This window comes from Ranitomeya variabilis, chromosome 3, assembly GCF_051348905.1.
Source record: "Ranitomeya variabilis isolate aRanVar5 chromosome 3, aRanVar5.hap1, whole genome shotgun sequence".
Lineage (NCBI taxonomy): Eukaryota > Metazoa > Chordata > Amphibia > Anura > Dendrobatidae > Ranitomeya > Ranitomeya variabilis.
The window spans coordinates 127,221,673-127,240,067 of record NC_135234.1 but is presented as its reverse complement, the minus strand read 5'-3'; positions in this window follow the sequence as shown (position 1 = coordinate 127,240,067).

Below are 18,395 nucleotides of genomic sequence, written 5' to 3'. Positions count from 1 at the left end.
AGTTTTTCACAATTTGCAAAGGATCAGTTTTTTCAAAAATTCGCCGGATTCTGCCTGACGGCAAAAAACTGATGTGTGAAAGCAGCCTTAACTATCAGAAACCTAAGGTGCATAGATTGGAGTCCAATTTATGAATTTAATTTGCAGTAATTATACAAGCCCCTGACACACTGGTGCTGGGGTACACTAATCACCTGCATAATTGGTAATGCACTATACCATGTACATAGAATTCTGCACAGTTTTCGTGTCAAAACTCGGCTTTCCTCATCATTACAACCATGTTGACATACAAGCACTTTGACTTCATTCTATGTATCACAAACTGAGATACAAAACTACAAGATAATATCATGCACATGGTTATTATATGGCTTCATGCAGCTTGTGGGGCCAAATTGTGCCTCCATATACACTGTGGTGCAGAATTATTGGGCATTTTTTTTATTTTTTATTATTTATTATATTACTGAACAATTACAGAGTTGTTGGTGAATCCAAAAAGTTAATAAACCTGAAACCTGTATATTTAAGAAAGTATTGTCTTTCTTAGGGTCCTTTTACATTGCGTTTTGTTACACGCTTGGTGGACTGTCGGGGATTATGTCCGAACCCCTCTGCAACACGGGATTCAGGCGTATGTGCCGACGGGGTCATAGACTATAATGGTGCTGATAGAGTGAACGTGCTCTCTGTCATGCATCATTTTCATCGTATACGCCTAAAGAAGGTGGACACTCAGACTTAGTAGAAAATGATGCACGTTAGAGCACATGCTTACTCTGTTGGCTCCATTACAGTCTATGGCCCGATGGCACATAAGCCCGAATCCTGTTTTGCGGTGGGGGGGCCCACAAGTGCTCATTAGGGTTTAGGTCAGGTGAGGAAGGGGCATATCATTAATCTTTCATCTATGAGGTCTTTACTTGCTAGCCATGCAGTAAAAACTTCAATGCATGTGATGGAGCATTATCCTGTATAGAAAAATCATGTTTTTCTTAAAAGTTACAGACTTTTTCATGTACCACTGCTTGAAGAAAGTGTCTTCTAATTAACTGTCAGTGGGTTTGGGAATTGACTTCGTGTAATTTTCAACCCAAAAAGGTAAATCTAGCTTATGTTTAATAATGCCAGCCTATAGCAGTACAAGTCATGAGCCAATCCATCTGGTCTATCAAAAGCCATTCTCAACTCATCAGTCCATAAAATCTTTGAAAGATCTGTCTTAACCCAGTCTTTGGAAAGAACAAAGATTCAAAAGCTCAAAAGTACATTTTTTCACAATATTATCTAATCTGTAAGATCTAAATATACAAAAATTAGAAAGTAACGATTCAGTAATCCACATATGTTCAGGAGAATATAAGATGCAAAGCTTATGTTAATACATTACTTTTTGCTACTATTGAGATCTTAGTTATTCTTATAGTCCACAGCTTTGTTAATGTATAGTTCTTTATATGTGTTTAGACACATGCAGAGCATCCAACGACAAAGAAGTTCATGTCACTTTTTATGAAAACTGTTGTAACAATGTGGCACTGCACATAGAAACCTCACATCAATCCCATTTTGTCCTGCTTTACTGGTTTTTATGTAAATATCATTAAGGGGTTTTCAAGGAATTTCCAGTCCCATTGACTTGACGGAATGCTATACATTCAATAAAGTGATTTGTGGTTGTTGTGGTTTTCAGGAGCATACCCTAATGTTAAAGTCTTAGAAAACCTTTCTAGCCTTAATTTAAAGTTAAATCTAACAGGAGCATGCCATACTGGTTTATTCACGCAATAAATCAGCCATATTGAATAGACTTATTATGTATTGTATATAATCCAATAAGATATGTTTCACTATATGGCTGTATAACTTAATAACTATTATAATCATTCCCTTCAAAGTGTACACCAATTGTCAAAATTGTCCAGTCGGGCCTGTAGGGGATGTTACATTGTACGGACTTGGGGGTTCAAGAGATCCCAGCTGTGTTAGCGAGATGATGTAGCCTAAATTTTACATCCAAAAGTGTGGAGACCTAACCATCACATCTGCATCAGCTTGTTGGAGCCCCAGTCAAATACAGAATTAATGTACAGTGGGCCTCATTTTGTGTTATCATTAAAACCACATACTCTCTTCTGGTAAGGCTTTCAACAAGATTTTGAAGAGTGCCTATGTGGATTTACATCTAATCAGGAAAAAAGCATTTGTGAGGTTAGACGATGATGTTTGGCATGAGGGTCTGTCTCTCAATCTGTGGGCCAGTTCATCCCAAATGTGTTCTTTGGGGTTGAGATGAGAATTCTGCAACCACTCGAGTTCTTCCATATCGTACTCATCTCACCATGTTTTTTGGAGCTTTGCTTTGTGCACAGGGGCACAGTCATAGTGGAACACATTACTACAATGTTGGAGGCATACAATGATTTAAAATAACTTTGCAATCTATATCATTAATATTACTTTTCACTAGAAATAAGGCAAAGTTAGATTAGCTCTATACGTTCTGGTGGGCAATATTTTGGGAGCATTTACCAAAATTAGAATGGCAAACATTATTAATTACTCCAGAGAACGTTTCCACTACTCCAAAGTCCAGTGCTTTATACCACTACAGCAACAATGGAATTGTGCAACTTAGACTTTATGCAACTACTTGACCATAGAAATCCTTTACTACAAAGCTTCAGGAGCACAGTTTTTGTGCTGATACAAGTTTTTCACCGCTTGATGGCCCTGCTTTGTAAATTTCCATGTTCCACTGCTTTTCAACTGAGTTGTTGTTAAATATAGACATTACCACTTCACAGTGGTAGCATCAATGTGATCTAAACTACCGTACACTGTTATGTAGATGGTGTACAGTTGTTTGCTTAAATTCAGGAGCCTGGAAGAAATCATTAACATAAAAGCAGAATATAACATTTCTCAACAACAAGACTATTAATATGAGGCATACAGGTAGGACGAGAGTAATATTTCTATTACCTGCTTACCGATAGTAATAGGTCTCGGGGGGTGACAGATTCCCTTTAATATTCAGGAGTCATGTCCAAATACTTTTAGTCCATCTTCCTGGCAGCACTTGATACCATTTTAATAGTAATTGACCAGTATATTTTTTTGAAAAAAGAATTGGTCAGATAACAGCTGAATTAGTTCAAAAGACGATTTATTTAATTTGCAAAACGGATATCTCCTCCTTTGTAAATTCACTTGAATGAATATTAAGAGAAGATTACAAGTTTTAGTATGTTCTTACATTCCATAGTTTCCCACTTCAATACATCTACAAGGGTGAAGGACAAGATTTAGAAAGAAGAAGCTCATGGATGAAGAGATAAGTGCACAACATTGTCATTACATTCATGCTCTTTTGAAACTAGTGAGAGTTTTGAGAGTTTGGTGCCTAATTCTTGGAAAATGAAAGCTTTATCCCTTATGTATTGAAACATTTTAATAACTGTGTAAAAGCGCATGATTTTCTATAAAATATCGATAATAAATATCTTATTAAACCTATGATTCTATGTGTATGTCTAACACCTTTGTACTCAACAATGTCATGTAATCAAAAGCTACAAAAATGGATAAAAAAACAATGGATAAGAAGACCTTAAAGGGCTTGTCCCATGAACAAAGTTAACTTTAATTAATAGATCTTGGAATAATAATTTACACAATTGGATGTGTTTAAAAAATTGTTCCTGTGCTGAGATAATCTTATAAATGTGCCCCTGTTATGTACTGGGTAATGGCTGTGTCTGACCATACAGGAACATAGTCTGATCATACCACAGCTCCTGGGCAGGGGAGGAAGCAAAAGAGTATACTGATGTTACAGAACATGATAGCAAATAATTCTTTCTTTGAGGTAAAGCATTTTTAAAAAACAGGTGGGCAAATGTTGTATTTCACAAAAAGAATCAGCTGTGATGCTATGCTGTAATGTCTGTATACTCTCTTTTGCTTCCTACCCTGCCCAGGAGATGTGGTATGATCAGACCATATCACTGTACGGTCAGACACAGCCATTACACAGTACACAGCAGGGGCACATTTATGAGATTATCTCATCACAAGAACAATTTTTTAAACACAACCAATTGTGGAAATTGTTATTATTCCGAGTTGTATTGATTAAAATCAACTTTAAGGTTACCGTATATACTCGAGTATAAGCCGAAATTTTCAGCCCATTTTTTTAGGCTGAAAGTGCCCCTCTCGGCTTATACTCGAGTCACTGTCCCAGGGGGTCAGCGGGGGAGGGGGAGCGGCAGGAGTGGCGGCTGTCACATCATACTCACCTGCTCCCGGGGTAGTCTCTGCACTTCCCTGCTTCTCCGATGGTCTCTGGTGCCCACAGCTCTTCCTGTGTTCAGCGGTCATGTGGTACCGCTCATTAAAGTAATGAATATGGACGCGACTCCACTCCCATAGGCGTGGCGCGCATATTCATTACTTTAATGAGCGGTACCATGTGACCGCTGAACACAGGAACAAGCTACTGGTGCACGCCGGAGACCATCGGAGAAGCAGGGACTTGCAGAGACTGCATCGGGAGGGTGAGTATGATGGGGGAAAGTGAGCCATGCAATATTCACCTGTCCCCGTTCCACCACCAGGCTCTGTCTTCCGTGTCCTCTGGCTGTGACGTTCAGGTCAGAGGGCGCGATGATGTGGTTAGTGCACGCCCTCTGCCTGAGCAGTCACTGCAGAGACCCGGAAGACACAGCGGCGCATGGTGGTGGAACGGGGACAGGTGAATATCGCAAGAGCCAATGCCTTGAGCCAGTGGCGACTCCAGCACCTAGCCCCCATATCGCGCTGGTGTCCCCGCCTACTCAGGACGAGAGGTGACTATGTCATTTTTATTTTTTTTTAATCGCAGCAGCAGCAGCAAGCGGGGCATATTATTCTATGGAGCATCTTATGGGGCCATCAACCTTTGTGCAGCATTATATGGGGCATAATATTCTATAGAGCATCTTATGGGGCCATCAACCTTTATGGAGCAGCATATAGGGTCTAACGCTCGGGCCCAGACTGGTTGGTGTGGGCATCCGAGGGTGTGGCCCCACTGCACGACTGACCAGACTACCCTGGAAGGGGCATAACTAATTAGCTTCATAGGTGTTCGCTGGAGCCTCTGAAGGTGAGGTCAGACTTGTGCGGCAGTTAGCTACCAGGTACCACTCCAGGGTGGTGTATGGCTGTGGATGCTGATCCCACCAGGGGACAGGTCACAGACAGGCAGGCATGGCTGTGACACTGGCTGGTGGACGGGTACAGCAGAGGCCCTAACAGGCAGACAGGCTTGATGGAGACACAGGCAGGTGGGCACAGCTGACACTCTGGCAGACAGGCGGGCACGGCTGGCACTCTGGCAGGTCAGACGGACAGAGTTGATAATCTGGTAGGAACTGGTATACAGAGGGGTGTATGGAAACAGGTAAGAACCTGTTCAGACTGGAGGGTATATTGGAGCAGGTAGGGACCTGTTTGGACTGGTGATTATAAAGAAACAGGTAGAGACCTGTACGGCAAGAACAGAGGTAGAGCAAGAATTCAAGAGCAGATACAAGGTGGAACCAAAGGAGAAGGAGCCAAGAACAGAAATGCAGGATGAGGAGCCAAGAGCCAGAGGCAGAGCCAAGAACAGAAACGCATCTAAGAGTAGAGAAGACAGAGCTGAGAGCAGAGAAGAAGAAGGCGGAGCTAAGAGCAGAGAAGGAGAAGGCGGAGCTAAGGACGAAGCCCCTGGAGGCGGAGCCAAGAGCGGAGCCACTGGAGGCAGAGCCAAGAGCGGAGATGCTGGAGGCAGAGCCACAGGTTGTGGCGAGCAAAGCAGAGAAGCACAGAGCCATGGGTAGTGGTGAACAGAGCAGAGAGGTGCAGAACCACTGATTGTGGCAAGCAGAGCAAAGAGGTGCAGAGCCACTGGTAGTGGCAAACAGAGCAGAGAGATAAGGCAGAGGTACACACAGCAGAGTGGAAATGGCAAACAAACAAAGAAGAAACAGGAACGGACATAGACCAGAGTTCAGACAGGAACAGACACAGATACTAGAACTGGACATGGATATAGACCTGCGGATTGCAGCCCACAGAGACAGAACACAACCTGGCAGCTCAGTAGCAAATACTAACTGAGGGAAATAGTTTGTTCAGGGTCCTCCAATGGCTGATGACGTCTTAAGAATCAGAGGCCTCTAGGCCATTGGCCGGGACACCATAGGGAGGTGAAAGAAGAAAATAAACTTAGGCACTCAAATTATGCAGAGTTTGTTGGTGATTTAATGTAGTAATCAAATTAAATGTTTCGGCCACAATGGACGGCCTTCTTCAGTAACAAATACCGTATTTTTCGGACTATAAGACGCACTTTTTTCCCTCCAAATTTGGGAGGAAAGTGTGGGTGCGTCTTATAGTACGGATATAGCATGTGGGGAGGGGGGCAGCAGCGAGTGGGATCGCACTGTTATCCCACTTCAGGATGTCCCCGCTGCCCGGAATCAGCTGCTGGGGAAAGCACATGGCCCCGCTGATTAAGTGCAGTGAATATTTATTAGCTGCTCCCCGCCCACCGATCAGCTGAGCGGTGAGCAGCAAATGAATGCTGCACTTAAGCAGGGACACACAGTTTCCCCAGCACTGATTCTGGGGAGAATCTGTGTGTCCGGGGGAGGAGGAGGCAGCAGCAGGGGCCAGGAGATCGCTGCATACCTGCCTGTGCTGGACGCTGAGCTGTCTGGTGCACAGGGAGGACCTGTGTGATGTCAGAAGTGGGCGGGCTGGAGCATCACATGGCAGCTCAGAGCCCTCCCTCTTCTGACATCATCACAGGTCCTTCAGACTCCCACCTAGAATCTGCAGCTTCCTCTTATGTCCTGCGCTGTGGAAAGGCAACAACAACAGGGAGGGCTCTGTGTGTGTGCAGCCATGGGATGCTCCAGCTTTTACCTCACAACAGTGTGGCTGGCTGCCACAATTAAGAGGTCAGTCTTTGCAAAACACAATAAAGCACTCTGCCACTCCTTTGGTGAACTATAACTCCCAGCATGTCATAGGATCTGCAGGACATGCTGGGAGTTATAGTTCTCCCATGGGATTATAAAGCAGCACTCCAGTGTTATTTTGCAGTGCTGGAGTGGTGCTTTCACTATAAGCCCTGTGCCCCCATTCTTAGGGCTCATTTCCACATGCGAGGCACACGTCCGTATCTCGCATGTGGAAACCAAGCTGTGGAGCCGGCACTCCAGAGCGGAGCGTGCGGCCACATAGGAACACATGGAGCTGCACAGCTCCGCTCCAAAGTGCCGGCGCCAGAGCTTGGTTTCCACATGCGAGATACAGACGTGTGCCTCGCATGTGGAAATGAGCCCTTATACTCACCCTCCAGCGTCTTCATATCGTACTTCACAGACACCACACTGGTCCCGCAGCTTCCAACATAATAACATACTATTATATATAATAACACCACATATAATAGTATGTTATTTATGTTATTAAATATTTTACCACATTTTTTTTGCTTCAAATATTTTTTTCCCTATTTTCCACCTCTAAAACCTGGGTGTGCCTTATAGTCCGGTGCGTCTTATAGTCCGAAAAATACGGTACCTATTAGAGAAGGATGAAAACGTAGGTGAACGCGTATATATATATCTCTCATCGGCACAGTAGCAAAAGAGTCTGTCTAAAGGAGAAATGTCCGGACTGGTGTAACTGGTAACTAATGGAAGCCCGGGGAAGACAGCGTGTCGGTGTGTCTGGCAGAGACACAGAATCCACCGCTTGTCAGCTCAGAGCCGAAACATTTAATTTGATGACTACATTAAATCACCAACAAACTCTGCATAAGTTGAGTGCCTAAGTTTATTTTCTTCTATATATATGGTGTGGGACCCACGTCGGGTAGTGCATATGGTGTTTTTCCATACCACCATAGGGAGATGCACACAGTCTCAATAACAATCTGGATTTGCCAGCGCCGCCTCCCTATACGCACAACCAGGAAGTTTACACAGAGCAAATGGCCATGAAGCACATGACATGGAGTCGGCAGCAGACAGATCTCACAGCATGGCACAGGGTGAGTGAGTTGATGTAACAGGCAGGTGGGGAATGGAAGGCCATGCAGTGATGCCGGCAGGGTTGTTACATGGGGCATATTATTCTATTGAGCTTCTTATGGGGCCATCAACCTTTGTGCAGCATTATATGGGGCATAATATTCTATTGAGCATCTTATGGGGCCATCAACCTTTATGGAGCAGCATATGGGGCATATTATTCTATTGAGCTAAACTAAACTAAAATAAAGCAATTGTTACCATCCACCTCTCGTGTCTCCCCTTTTCCTCATAATTTGTAAGCTTGCGAGCAGGGCCCTCATTCCTCCTGGTATCTATTTTGAACTGTGATTTCTGTTATGCTGTAATGTCTATTGTCTGTACAAGTCCCCTCTATAATTTGTAAAGCGCTGCGGAATATGTTGGCGCTATATAAATAAAATTGTTATTATTATTATTATTATTATTATTATTATTGAGCATCTTATGGGGCCATCAACCTTTGTGCAACATTATATGGGGCATAATATTCTATGGAGCATCTTATGGGGCCATCATAATCTTTTATGCAGCATTATATGGGGCATATTTTAATATGGCGCATCTTATGGAGCCCATCATGAACTTTATGGAGCATTATATGGGGTGTATTTTGTATGGAGCATCTTATGGGGCATTATATGGGGCTCCTGATTCAATATGGATATTCAAAAACACTTAACCTACTGATGTCTCAATTAATTTTACTTTTATTGGTATCTATTTTTATTTTTGAAATTTACCAGTAGCTGCTGCATTTCTCACCCTAGGCTTATACTCGAGTCAATAAGTTTTTCCATTTTTTTGTAGCAAAATTAGGGGTCTTGGCTTATACTCGGGTCTGCTTGTCGGCTTATACTTGAGTATATGCGGTAACTTTGTTTGTGGGAAAACCCTTTTAAATCCGCATAGATGATGCCCTCATGTCAAAGAAAGTTCTGTTTTTATTTAGATACAATGGTTGACTCACATAATTCACATACAGCTCTTTTCTCAATTGATTTCTAAAATCTTTCTGGTGGAGGAGTTTATGAGTTCGGGTCATTCCATTTCAAGTGATAGAAATTTTATTTTTGTTTTTTAACTGACACCTTAGGATATTTATTTTCTTTGGTGTTTTTGAAGTGGTACTTCAGTGAATTAAAAATTCAAAGTTTTCAATTTTTATCTTCATTAGTTAATTTGTATAGATTTGCAAAGTTTTGAGAGACTGAATTTTGGGCTTTAATTTGATATGTCACAAGACTATGTATGTTGATTTTCAAAAAAAGGACTTTATTCTTGCTGTGTGTTTATTTTCAAAATGTCTATGGGGTTAGTAACGGATAGGTGTCTTATAGATGCTTCGCCATTATTAACCTGTGTTCTTGATGTCACCTGATAATACAAAAGGTGACATCAACCCCACAAATATTAATCCCACTTGCCACCGCAAGTGGGAATAGCGAGGCTAAGCACCAGATTTGATGCATCTCATGGATGCACCATTTCTGGGACTGTTGAGGGATGATGTTGGTATCCTGGAGGTGGGGTGCAATGTCTTTGACCCCTTCCCAGGCTATTATTATCAACCCACAGCTGTCTGTTTAGCCTTTGCTGGTTTGAATTTATAGGGGGACCCTACTTCATTTTTTTCTGGGATCCCCCATAAATTCACCAGGAAAGGCAAAGTTAACAGCTGTGAGCTGAGATCAACAACCTGTGTCTTTATTTCATTAAAGGACATTGTAATAATGTGTGTGTGTTTTCTTAACCATTTTGTACTATTGGATTAATAATGAATAGGTGTCATAATTGACGCCTCTCCATTATTAACCTGGCTTAATGTCACCTTACAATAGCAAGGTGACATTAACCCTTCATTACCCCATATCCCACCGCTACACAGGAATGGGAAGAGAGAGGCCAAGTGCCAGAATAGGCGCATCTTCAAGATGTGCCTTTTCTGGGGTGGCTGGGGGCAGATGTTTGTAGCCAAGGGGGCCAATAACCATGGACCCTCTCTAGGCTATTAATATCTGCCCCCAGTCACTGGCTTTACCACTCTGGCGAAGAAAATTGCGCGGGAGCCCACGCCAATTTTTTCCGCCATTTAACCCTTTAAATTAATAGCTAGAGCCCCCAAATTTGACACACAGACACTTCTTACATTACTGAAGAGGAATATGTAATAACAGAAGGGATATGAGATGGTTTACTGTATGTAAACCATGTCTCATATCCTGTCGGGTTTGTGAAGGAGATAGCAGAAGCCGGTAATTGAATTAGCGGCTTTTATGCTATCTAGCGCTGCATTAAATATAAATATACATATATAGATGTCTCACTGACATATATATATATGTATATATACCTATTCTATGTGTATATATCTACTCTATTCTAACCTGTCAGTGTGATTTTACTGTACACCGCGCTGAATTACCGGCTTGATTTTTCTCTTGTGAAATTTCTCATCATGCGCACCATAAACGCAAATGAAAGGCAGGGAAAAAAGCATGTAAACACGTACAAACGCGGCGTTTTTTAACAGCATGCGTCAACGCATGCGTAAAAAAACCCGCCGCGTTTGTACGCGTTTATATGCGTTTTTTCCACATTTTTTTTAAACGCTGCGGATTTAAACGCAAATGTGAAACTAGCCTAAAAGGGGCCAAATGAGACTCTTTCGTTCTGGGCCCACGAAAACCTGGAGCCTGCCCTGGTAACAGCATTAAAGAGAGGAGCTAATGTGTGGCAAAGTATTTTCCAGGGGCAGATCTGCTTCTTCCGAATGCAGGTGATGCCAAAACTGCTGATGGTGTATGAGACTCAACAGCACCTAAAAGATCAGTTCATGCAATGGTGAGCCCTATAGGTTACCAAAAAGTTACAATGGAGAGGGCACCACCTGTATATTGATGAGTACTAACCAAAACACATGTAAGACAAATGCAATTATAAAATAGGAGGAAAGACAAGTGCAAAGATCACTTGCACTTCCTAAATTTAAGCAATGTAAATCTTTATTAAGTAACAAAAACAAAAACCTAGACAAGATGACTAAAAACATTTCAAAATGTGCACATTGCTCCAGAACTTTTTTCCTAGGCCAAAAATTAGTTTCTCTTGTGGCGATACATGTGGGGTCCTCATTCCCAGATGATGCTTTTTCTAGGGGCCAGTTTACCCAGATGACTATGCACATGGCACTTTATTACATAGTGTTATTACTTACCTTATTTTTTTACTGCATTATTCATTATCTGTACATCAGCATTGCACCTTTCTTCGATGTTGAAAACTACTTGACATTACTTTAAGGGTAGTGACCATTTGTAAGGATATAAACAGGCTAACCGCATTTCCCCCTTAAAGAAACAAGTTCATTATTGAAATGTAATACTTTATGTTCCCGTGTAATGTCTAGAGTGTGATAAGTATTGTAAGTATATTTTACATAGTGTGTAGCAGTGTTATAAGTAATGTTAGTAGTGTAGGGGTAAAAATAGTGTTAATGTTGGAGACCAGCCCATAGTGGGAGGGGCTTAGTGTTAGGGTAAAAGAGACGACTTCCTGTAGTTAGACAGAGAGGAACAGGTTCATGACATAATAGGAAGTGTCTGAAAGCAGTGCTACTATTTGAATGAACTACCTCAAAGGAGACTAACAGACAAGGGAGAAAAGACTTGTCTGAGTGCACACAACTCAGAGGGAAGAATGCTCTCTTAAAGCCACAGTGTCATTCAGTACATAGCAAAGGCTGACACCCTAAAGCTATATAAGCCTCAACAAACTTGTTAAAAAATTTATCAGCATTATATTGCTCACCTATAGACTATTTTGCGGTCTGGAGTACATTTCGTTTGTACATAACCATAAAAAAAACTTATGTAACTGTGACGGGGTGTACGGCAGAGCAAGAAGGGACAACAGGCCAAGGGATGATTCCACAGATTTATTATCAAGAACGCTGGAACAACACATGCAGGTAGATCTATAGAGCCCACAATTAGTCCAACGGAACAGGTTCGGGGGCACCTCCCGATAATCCTTGTGCCAGCTAACAAAGCAATAGTCCATACGAGTCCAAGGGATCCCAAAACAATCCCACGAACGACGAGATATGTCCTCAGCTCAAGTCTCGCCCCGTTCACTTCCGCAGTCACAGATGGACGTGGGGTCTTGCCTCAGCTAAGAATCCCCACTCCTTCTCCTTTAACCTCTTTCTGACATCTGACGTACTATCCCGTCGAGGTGGGGTGGGCCCGTATGACCACCGACGGGATAGTACGTCATACGCGATTGGCCGCGCTCACGGGGGGAGCGCAGCCGATCGCGGCCGGGTGTCAGCTGCATATCGCAGCTGACATCCGACACTATGTGCCAGGAGCGGTCACGGACCTCCCCGGCACATTAACCCCCGACAAACCGCGACCAAACATGATCGCGGTGTGCCGGCGGTATAGGAAAGCATCGCGCAGGGAGGGGGCTCCCTGCGTGCTTCCCTCAGACCCCTGCAGCAACGCGATGTGATCGCGTTGCTCCGAGGGTCTCCTACCTCCTTCCTCGCTGCAGGTTCCGGATCCAAGATGGCCGCAGCATCCGGGTCCTGCAGGGAGGGAGGTGGCTTACCAAGTGCCTGCTCAGGGCAGGCGCTGGTAAGCCTGCAATGCTGTGAGGCAGATCGGTGATCTGACAGAGTGCTGTGCACACTATCAGATCACCGATCTGTAATGTCCCCCCCTGGGACAAAGTAAAAAAGTAAAAAAAAAAAATTTCCACTTGTGTAAAAAAAAAAAAAAAAAAAAATCCTAAATAAAGAAAAAAAATATATTATTCCTATAAATACATTTCTTTATCTAAATAAAATGAAAAAAACAATAAAAGTACACATGTTTAGTATCGCCGCGTCCGTAACGACCCAACCTATAAAACTGCCCCACTAGTTAACCCCTTCAGTTAACACTGTAAGAAAAAAAAAAAACGAGGCAAAAAACAACGCTTTATTACCATACCGCGGAACAAAAAGTGGAATAACACGCGATCAAAACGACAGATATAAATAACCATGGTACCGCTGTAAAAGTCATCTTGTCCCGCAAAAAACAAGCCGCCATACAGCATTATCAGCGAAAAAATAAAAAAGTTATAATCCTGAGAATAAAGCGATACCAAAATAATAATTTTTTCTATAAAATAGTTTTTATCGTATAAAAGCGCCAAAACATAAAAAAATGATATAAATGAGATATCTCTGTAATCGTACTGACCCGACGAATAAAACTGCTTTATCAATTTTTCTAAACGCGGAACGGTATAAACGCCTCCCCCAAAAGAAATTCATGAATAGCTGGTTTTTGATCATTCTGCCTCACAAAAATCGGAATAAAAAGCGATCAAAAAATGTCACTTGCCCGAAAATGTTACCAATAAAAACGTCAACTCGTCCCACAAAAAACAAGACCTCACACGACTCTGTGGACTCAAATATGGAAAAATTATAGCTCTCAAAATGTGGTAACGCAAAAAATATTTTTTGCAATAAAAAGCGTCTTTCAGTGTGTGACGGCTGCCAATCATAAAAATCCGCTAAATAACCCGCTATAAAAGTAAATCAAACCCCCCTTCATCACCCCCTTAGTTAGGGAAAAATTAAAAAATTAAAAAAATGTATTTATTTCCATTTTCCCATTAGGGTTAGGGCTAGGGTTAGGGCTAGGGTTAGGGCTAAGGCTAGGGTTAGGGTTAGGGCTAGGGTTAGGGTTAGGGCTAGGGTTAGGGCTAGGGTTAGGGCTAGGGTTATTGCTAGGGTTAGGGCTAGGGTTATTGCTAGGGTTAGGGCTAGGTTTGGGGCTAGGGTTAGGGCTAGGGTTAGGGCTAGGGTTATTGCTAGGGTTAGGGCTAGGGTTAGGGCTAGGGTTAGGGCTATGGTTGGGGCTAGGGTTAAGGCTACAGTTAGGGTTGGGGCTAAAGTTAGGGTTAGGGTTTGGATTACATTTACGGTTGGGAATAGGGTTGGGTGTGTCTGGGTTAGAGGTGTGGTTAGGGTTACTGTTGGGATTAGGATAAGGGGTGTGTTTGGATTAGGGTATCAGTTATAATTGGGAGGTTTCCACTGTTTAGGCACATCAGGGGCTCTCCAAACGCGACATGGCATCCGATCTCAATTCCAGCCAATTCTGCGTTGAAAAAGTAAAACAGTGCTCCTTCCCTTCAGAGCTCTCCCGTGTGCCCAAACAGGGGTTTACCCCAACATATGGGGTATCGGCGTACTCAGGACAAATTGGACAACATCTTTTGGGGTCCAATTTCTCCTGTTACCCTTGGGAAAATACAAAACTGGGGGCTAAAATATAAGTTTTGTGGGAAAAAAAGGATTTTTTATTTTCACGGCTCTGCGTTGTAAACCGTAGTGAAACACTTGGGGGTTCAAAGTTCTCACAACACATCTAGATAAGTTCCTTGGGGGGGTCTAGCTTCCAATATGGGGTCACTTGTGGGGGGTTTGTACTGTTTGGGTACATCAGGGGCTCTGCAAATGCAACGTGACGCCTGCAGACCAATCCATTTAAGTCTGCATTCCAAATGGCGCTCCTTCCCTTCCGAGCTCTGTCATGCACCCAAACAGTGGTTCCCCCCAACATATGGGGTATCAGTGTACTCAGGACAAATTGGACACCAACTTTTGGGGTCCAATTTATCCTGATACCCTTGTGAAAATACAAAACTGGGGGCTAAAAAAATCATTTTTGTGAAAAAAAAAGAATTTTTATTTTCACGGCTCTGCGTTCTAAACTGTAGTGAAACGCTTGGGGGTTCAAAGTTCTCACAACACATCTAGATAAGTTCCTTAGGGGGTCTACTTTCCAAAATGGTGTCACTTGTGGGGTTTTTTAATGTTTAGGCACATCAGGGGCTCTCCAAACGCAACATGGCGTCCCATCTTAATTCCAGTCAATTTTGCATTGAAAAGTAAAATAGCGCTCCTTCCCTTCCGAGCTCTGCTATGCACCCTAACAGTGGTTTACCCCCACATATGGGGTATCGTCGTACTCAGGACAAATTGCACAAAAACTTTTGTGGTATAATTTCTTCTCTTACCCTTGGGGAAATAAAAAAATGGGGGCGAAAAGATCATTTTTGTGAAAAAATATGATTTTTTATTTTTACGGCTCTGCATTATAAACTTCTGTGAAGCACTTGTTGGGTCAAAGTGCTCAACACACATCTAGATAAGTTCCTTAAGGGGTCTACTTTCCAAAATGGTGTCACTTGTGGGGGGTTTCAATGTTTAGGCACATCATGGGCTCTCCAAACGCAACATGGCGTCCCATCTCAATTCCAGTCAATTTTGCATTGAAAAGTCAAATGGCGCTCCTTCCCTTCCGAGCTCTGCCCTGCGCCCAAACAATGGTTTACACCCACATATAGGGTATCAGCGTACTCAGGACAAATTGTACAACAACTTTTGGGGTCCATTTTCTCCTGTTACCCTTGGTAAAATAAAACAAATTGGAGCTGAAATAAATTTTTTGTGAAAAAAAGTTAAATGTTCATTTTTATTTAAACATTCCAAAAATTCCTGTGAAACACCTGAAGGGTTAATAAACTTCTTGAAAGTGGTTTTGAGTACCTTGAGGGGTGCAGTTTTTAGAATGGTGTCACACTTGGGTATTTTCTATCATATAGACCCCTCAAAATGACTTCAAATGAGATGTGGTCCCTAAAAAAAAATGGTGTTGTAAAAATGGGAAATTTCTGGTCAACTTTTAACCCTTATAACTCCCTAACAAAAAAAAATTTTGTTTCCAAAATTGTGCTGATGTAAAGTAGACATGTGGGAAATGTTACTTATTAAGTATTTTGCGTGACATATGTCTGTGATTTAAGGGCATAAAAATTCAAAGTTGGAAAATTGCGAAATTTTCAAAATTTTTGCCAAATATTCATTTTTTTCACAAATAAACGCAAGTTATATCGAAGAAATTTTACCAATATCATGAAGTACAATATGTCATGAGAAAACATTGTCAGAATCGCCAAGATCCGTTGAAGCGTTCCAGAGTTATAACCTCATAAAGGGACAGTGGTCAGAATTGTAAAAATTGGCCTGGTCATTAATGTGCAAACCACCCTTGGGGGTGAAGGGGTTAAGGATCAACTCACATCTGATCTAAAAAATAAGAATGTATTGTCTGAGCTCCTGGGATCCGCCCATGAAGGGGGGTAGGGGTCACACCTTCTATTCAATGGTTGGGTCCACCAGAAGATTCTAGACTGGTCGGCTCCGCTTAGTCTATCTAGTATGTACATTTGACTAGCCACCTGCTGTGAGGAAGAATGGCTATTCTGCACTAGTGGTGTTGACAAAGCTTAATTACATTATAGCTTAGGGCTGCAAGTATTGGGGGAAGGAGACATATTGTTACAGGTGAACTTCCAGCACAAGAAAATACATAAATTACAGGTAGCAGAAACCAGAGAACAGTTACATACATCAAATGGCATATTATTCAAATACAGGACAGGGCAAAAGTACATACAGTTATATGAAAAAGGTTGGGCACCACTATTAATCTTAAGCTTAATGTTTTATAAAAATTGTTTTTTTTTGCAACAGCTATTTCAGTTTCATATATCTAATAACTGTTGGACACAGTAATGTTTCTGCCTTGAAATGAGGTTTATTGTACAGAAAATGTGCAATCTGCATTCAAACAAAATTTGACAGGTGCATAAGTATGGGCACCTCACCAGAAAAGTGACATTAATATTTAGTAGATCCTCCTTTTGCAAAAATAACAGCCTCTAGTCGCTTCCTGTAGCTTTTAATGAGTTCCTGGATCCTGGATGAAGGTATTTTTGACCATTCTTCTTTACAAAACAATTCCAGTTCAGTTAATTTTCATGGTCGCCGAGCATGGACAGCCCTCTTCAAATGATCCCACAGATGTTCAATGATATTCAGGTCTGGGGACTGGGATGGCCATTCCAGAACAGTGTAATTGTTCCTCTGCATGAATGCCTGAGTAGATTTGGAGCGGCGTTTTGGATCATTGTCTTGCTGAAAGATCCATCCCCTGCGTAACTTCAACTTTGTCACTGATTCATGAACATTATTGTCAAGAATCTGCTGATACTGAGAGGAATCCATGCGTCCCTCAACTTTAACAAGATTCCCGGTGCCGGCATTGGCCACACAGCCCCAAAGCATGATGGAACCTCCACCAAATTTTACTGTGGGTAGCAAGTGTTTTTCTTGGAATGCTGTCTTTTTTTGCCGCCATGCGTAATGCATTTTTGTATGACCAAACAACTCAATCTTGGTTTCATCAGTCCACAGGACCTTCTTCCAAAAATAAATTGGCTTCTCCAAATGTGCTTTTGCATACCTCAGCTGACTCTGTTTATGGCTTGCTTGCAGAAACGGCTTCTTTCGCATCACTCTCCCATACAGCTTCTCCTTGTGCAAAGTGCGTTGTATAGTTGACCGATGCACAGTGACACCATCTGCAGCAAGTTGATGCTGCAGCTCTCTGGAGGTGGTCTGAGGACTGTCCTTGACTGATCTCACCATACTTCTTCTCTGCCTTTCTGATGTTTTTCTTGGCCTGCCACTTCTGGCCTTAACAAGAACTGTACCTGTGTTCTTCCATTTCCTTACTATGTTCCTCACAGTGGAAATTGACAGGTTAAATCTCTGAGACAGCTTTTTGTATCCTTCCCCTGAAGAACTATGTTGAATAATCTTTGTTTTCAGATCATTTGACAGTTGTTTTGAGGAGCCCATGATGCCACTCTTCAGAGGAGATTCAAACAGGAGAACAACTTGCAAGTGGAAACTTTAAATAGCTTGTCTCATGATTGCATACACCTGGATATGAAGTTCAAAGCTCAGTGAGGTTACAAAACAAAAAAAAGTGCTTTAGTAAGTCAGTAAAAAGTAGGTAGGAGTATGTAAAACAAGAAAATGATAAGGGTGCCCATACTTATGCACCTGTCAAATTTTGTTTGAATGCAGATTGCACATTTACTGTTAGTACAATAAACCTCATTTCAAGGCAGAAACATTACTGTGTCCAACAGTTATTAGATATATGAAACTGAAATAGCTGTTGCAAAAAAAACAATTTTTATAAAACATTAAGCTTAAGATTAATAGGGGTGCCCAAACTTTTTCATATAAGTGTATCATGACAATAACCCCTTCACGACCTCCACCGTACTAGTACAGCGGAGGTCGCTTCCCTCCCTTTGATGTGGGCTCCGGCCACATGTGCCTGCAATAGCCGTGGG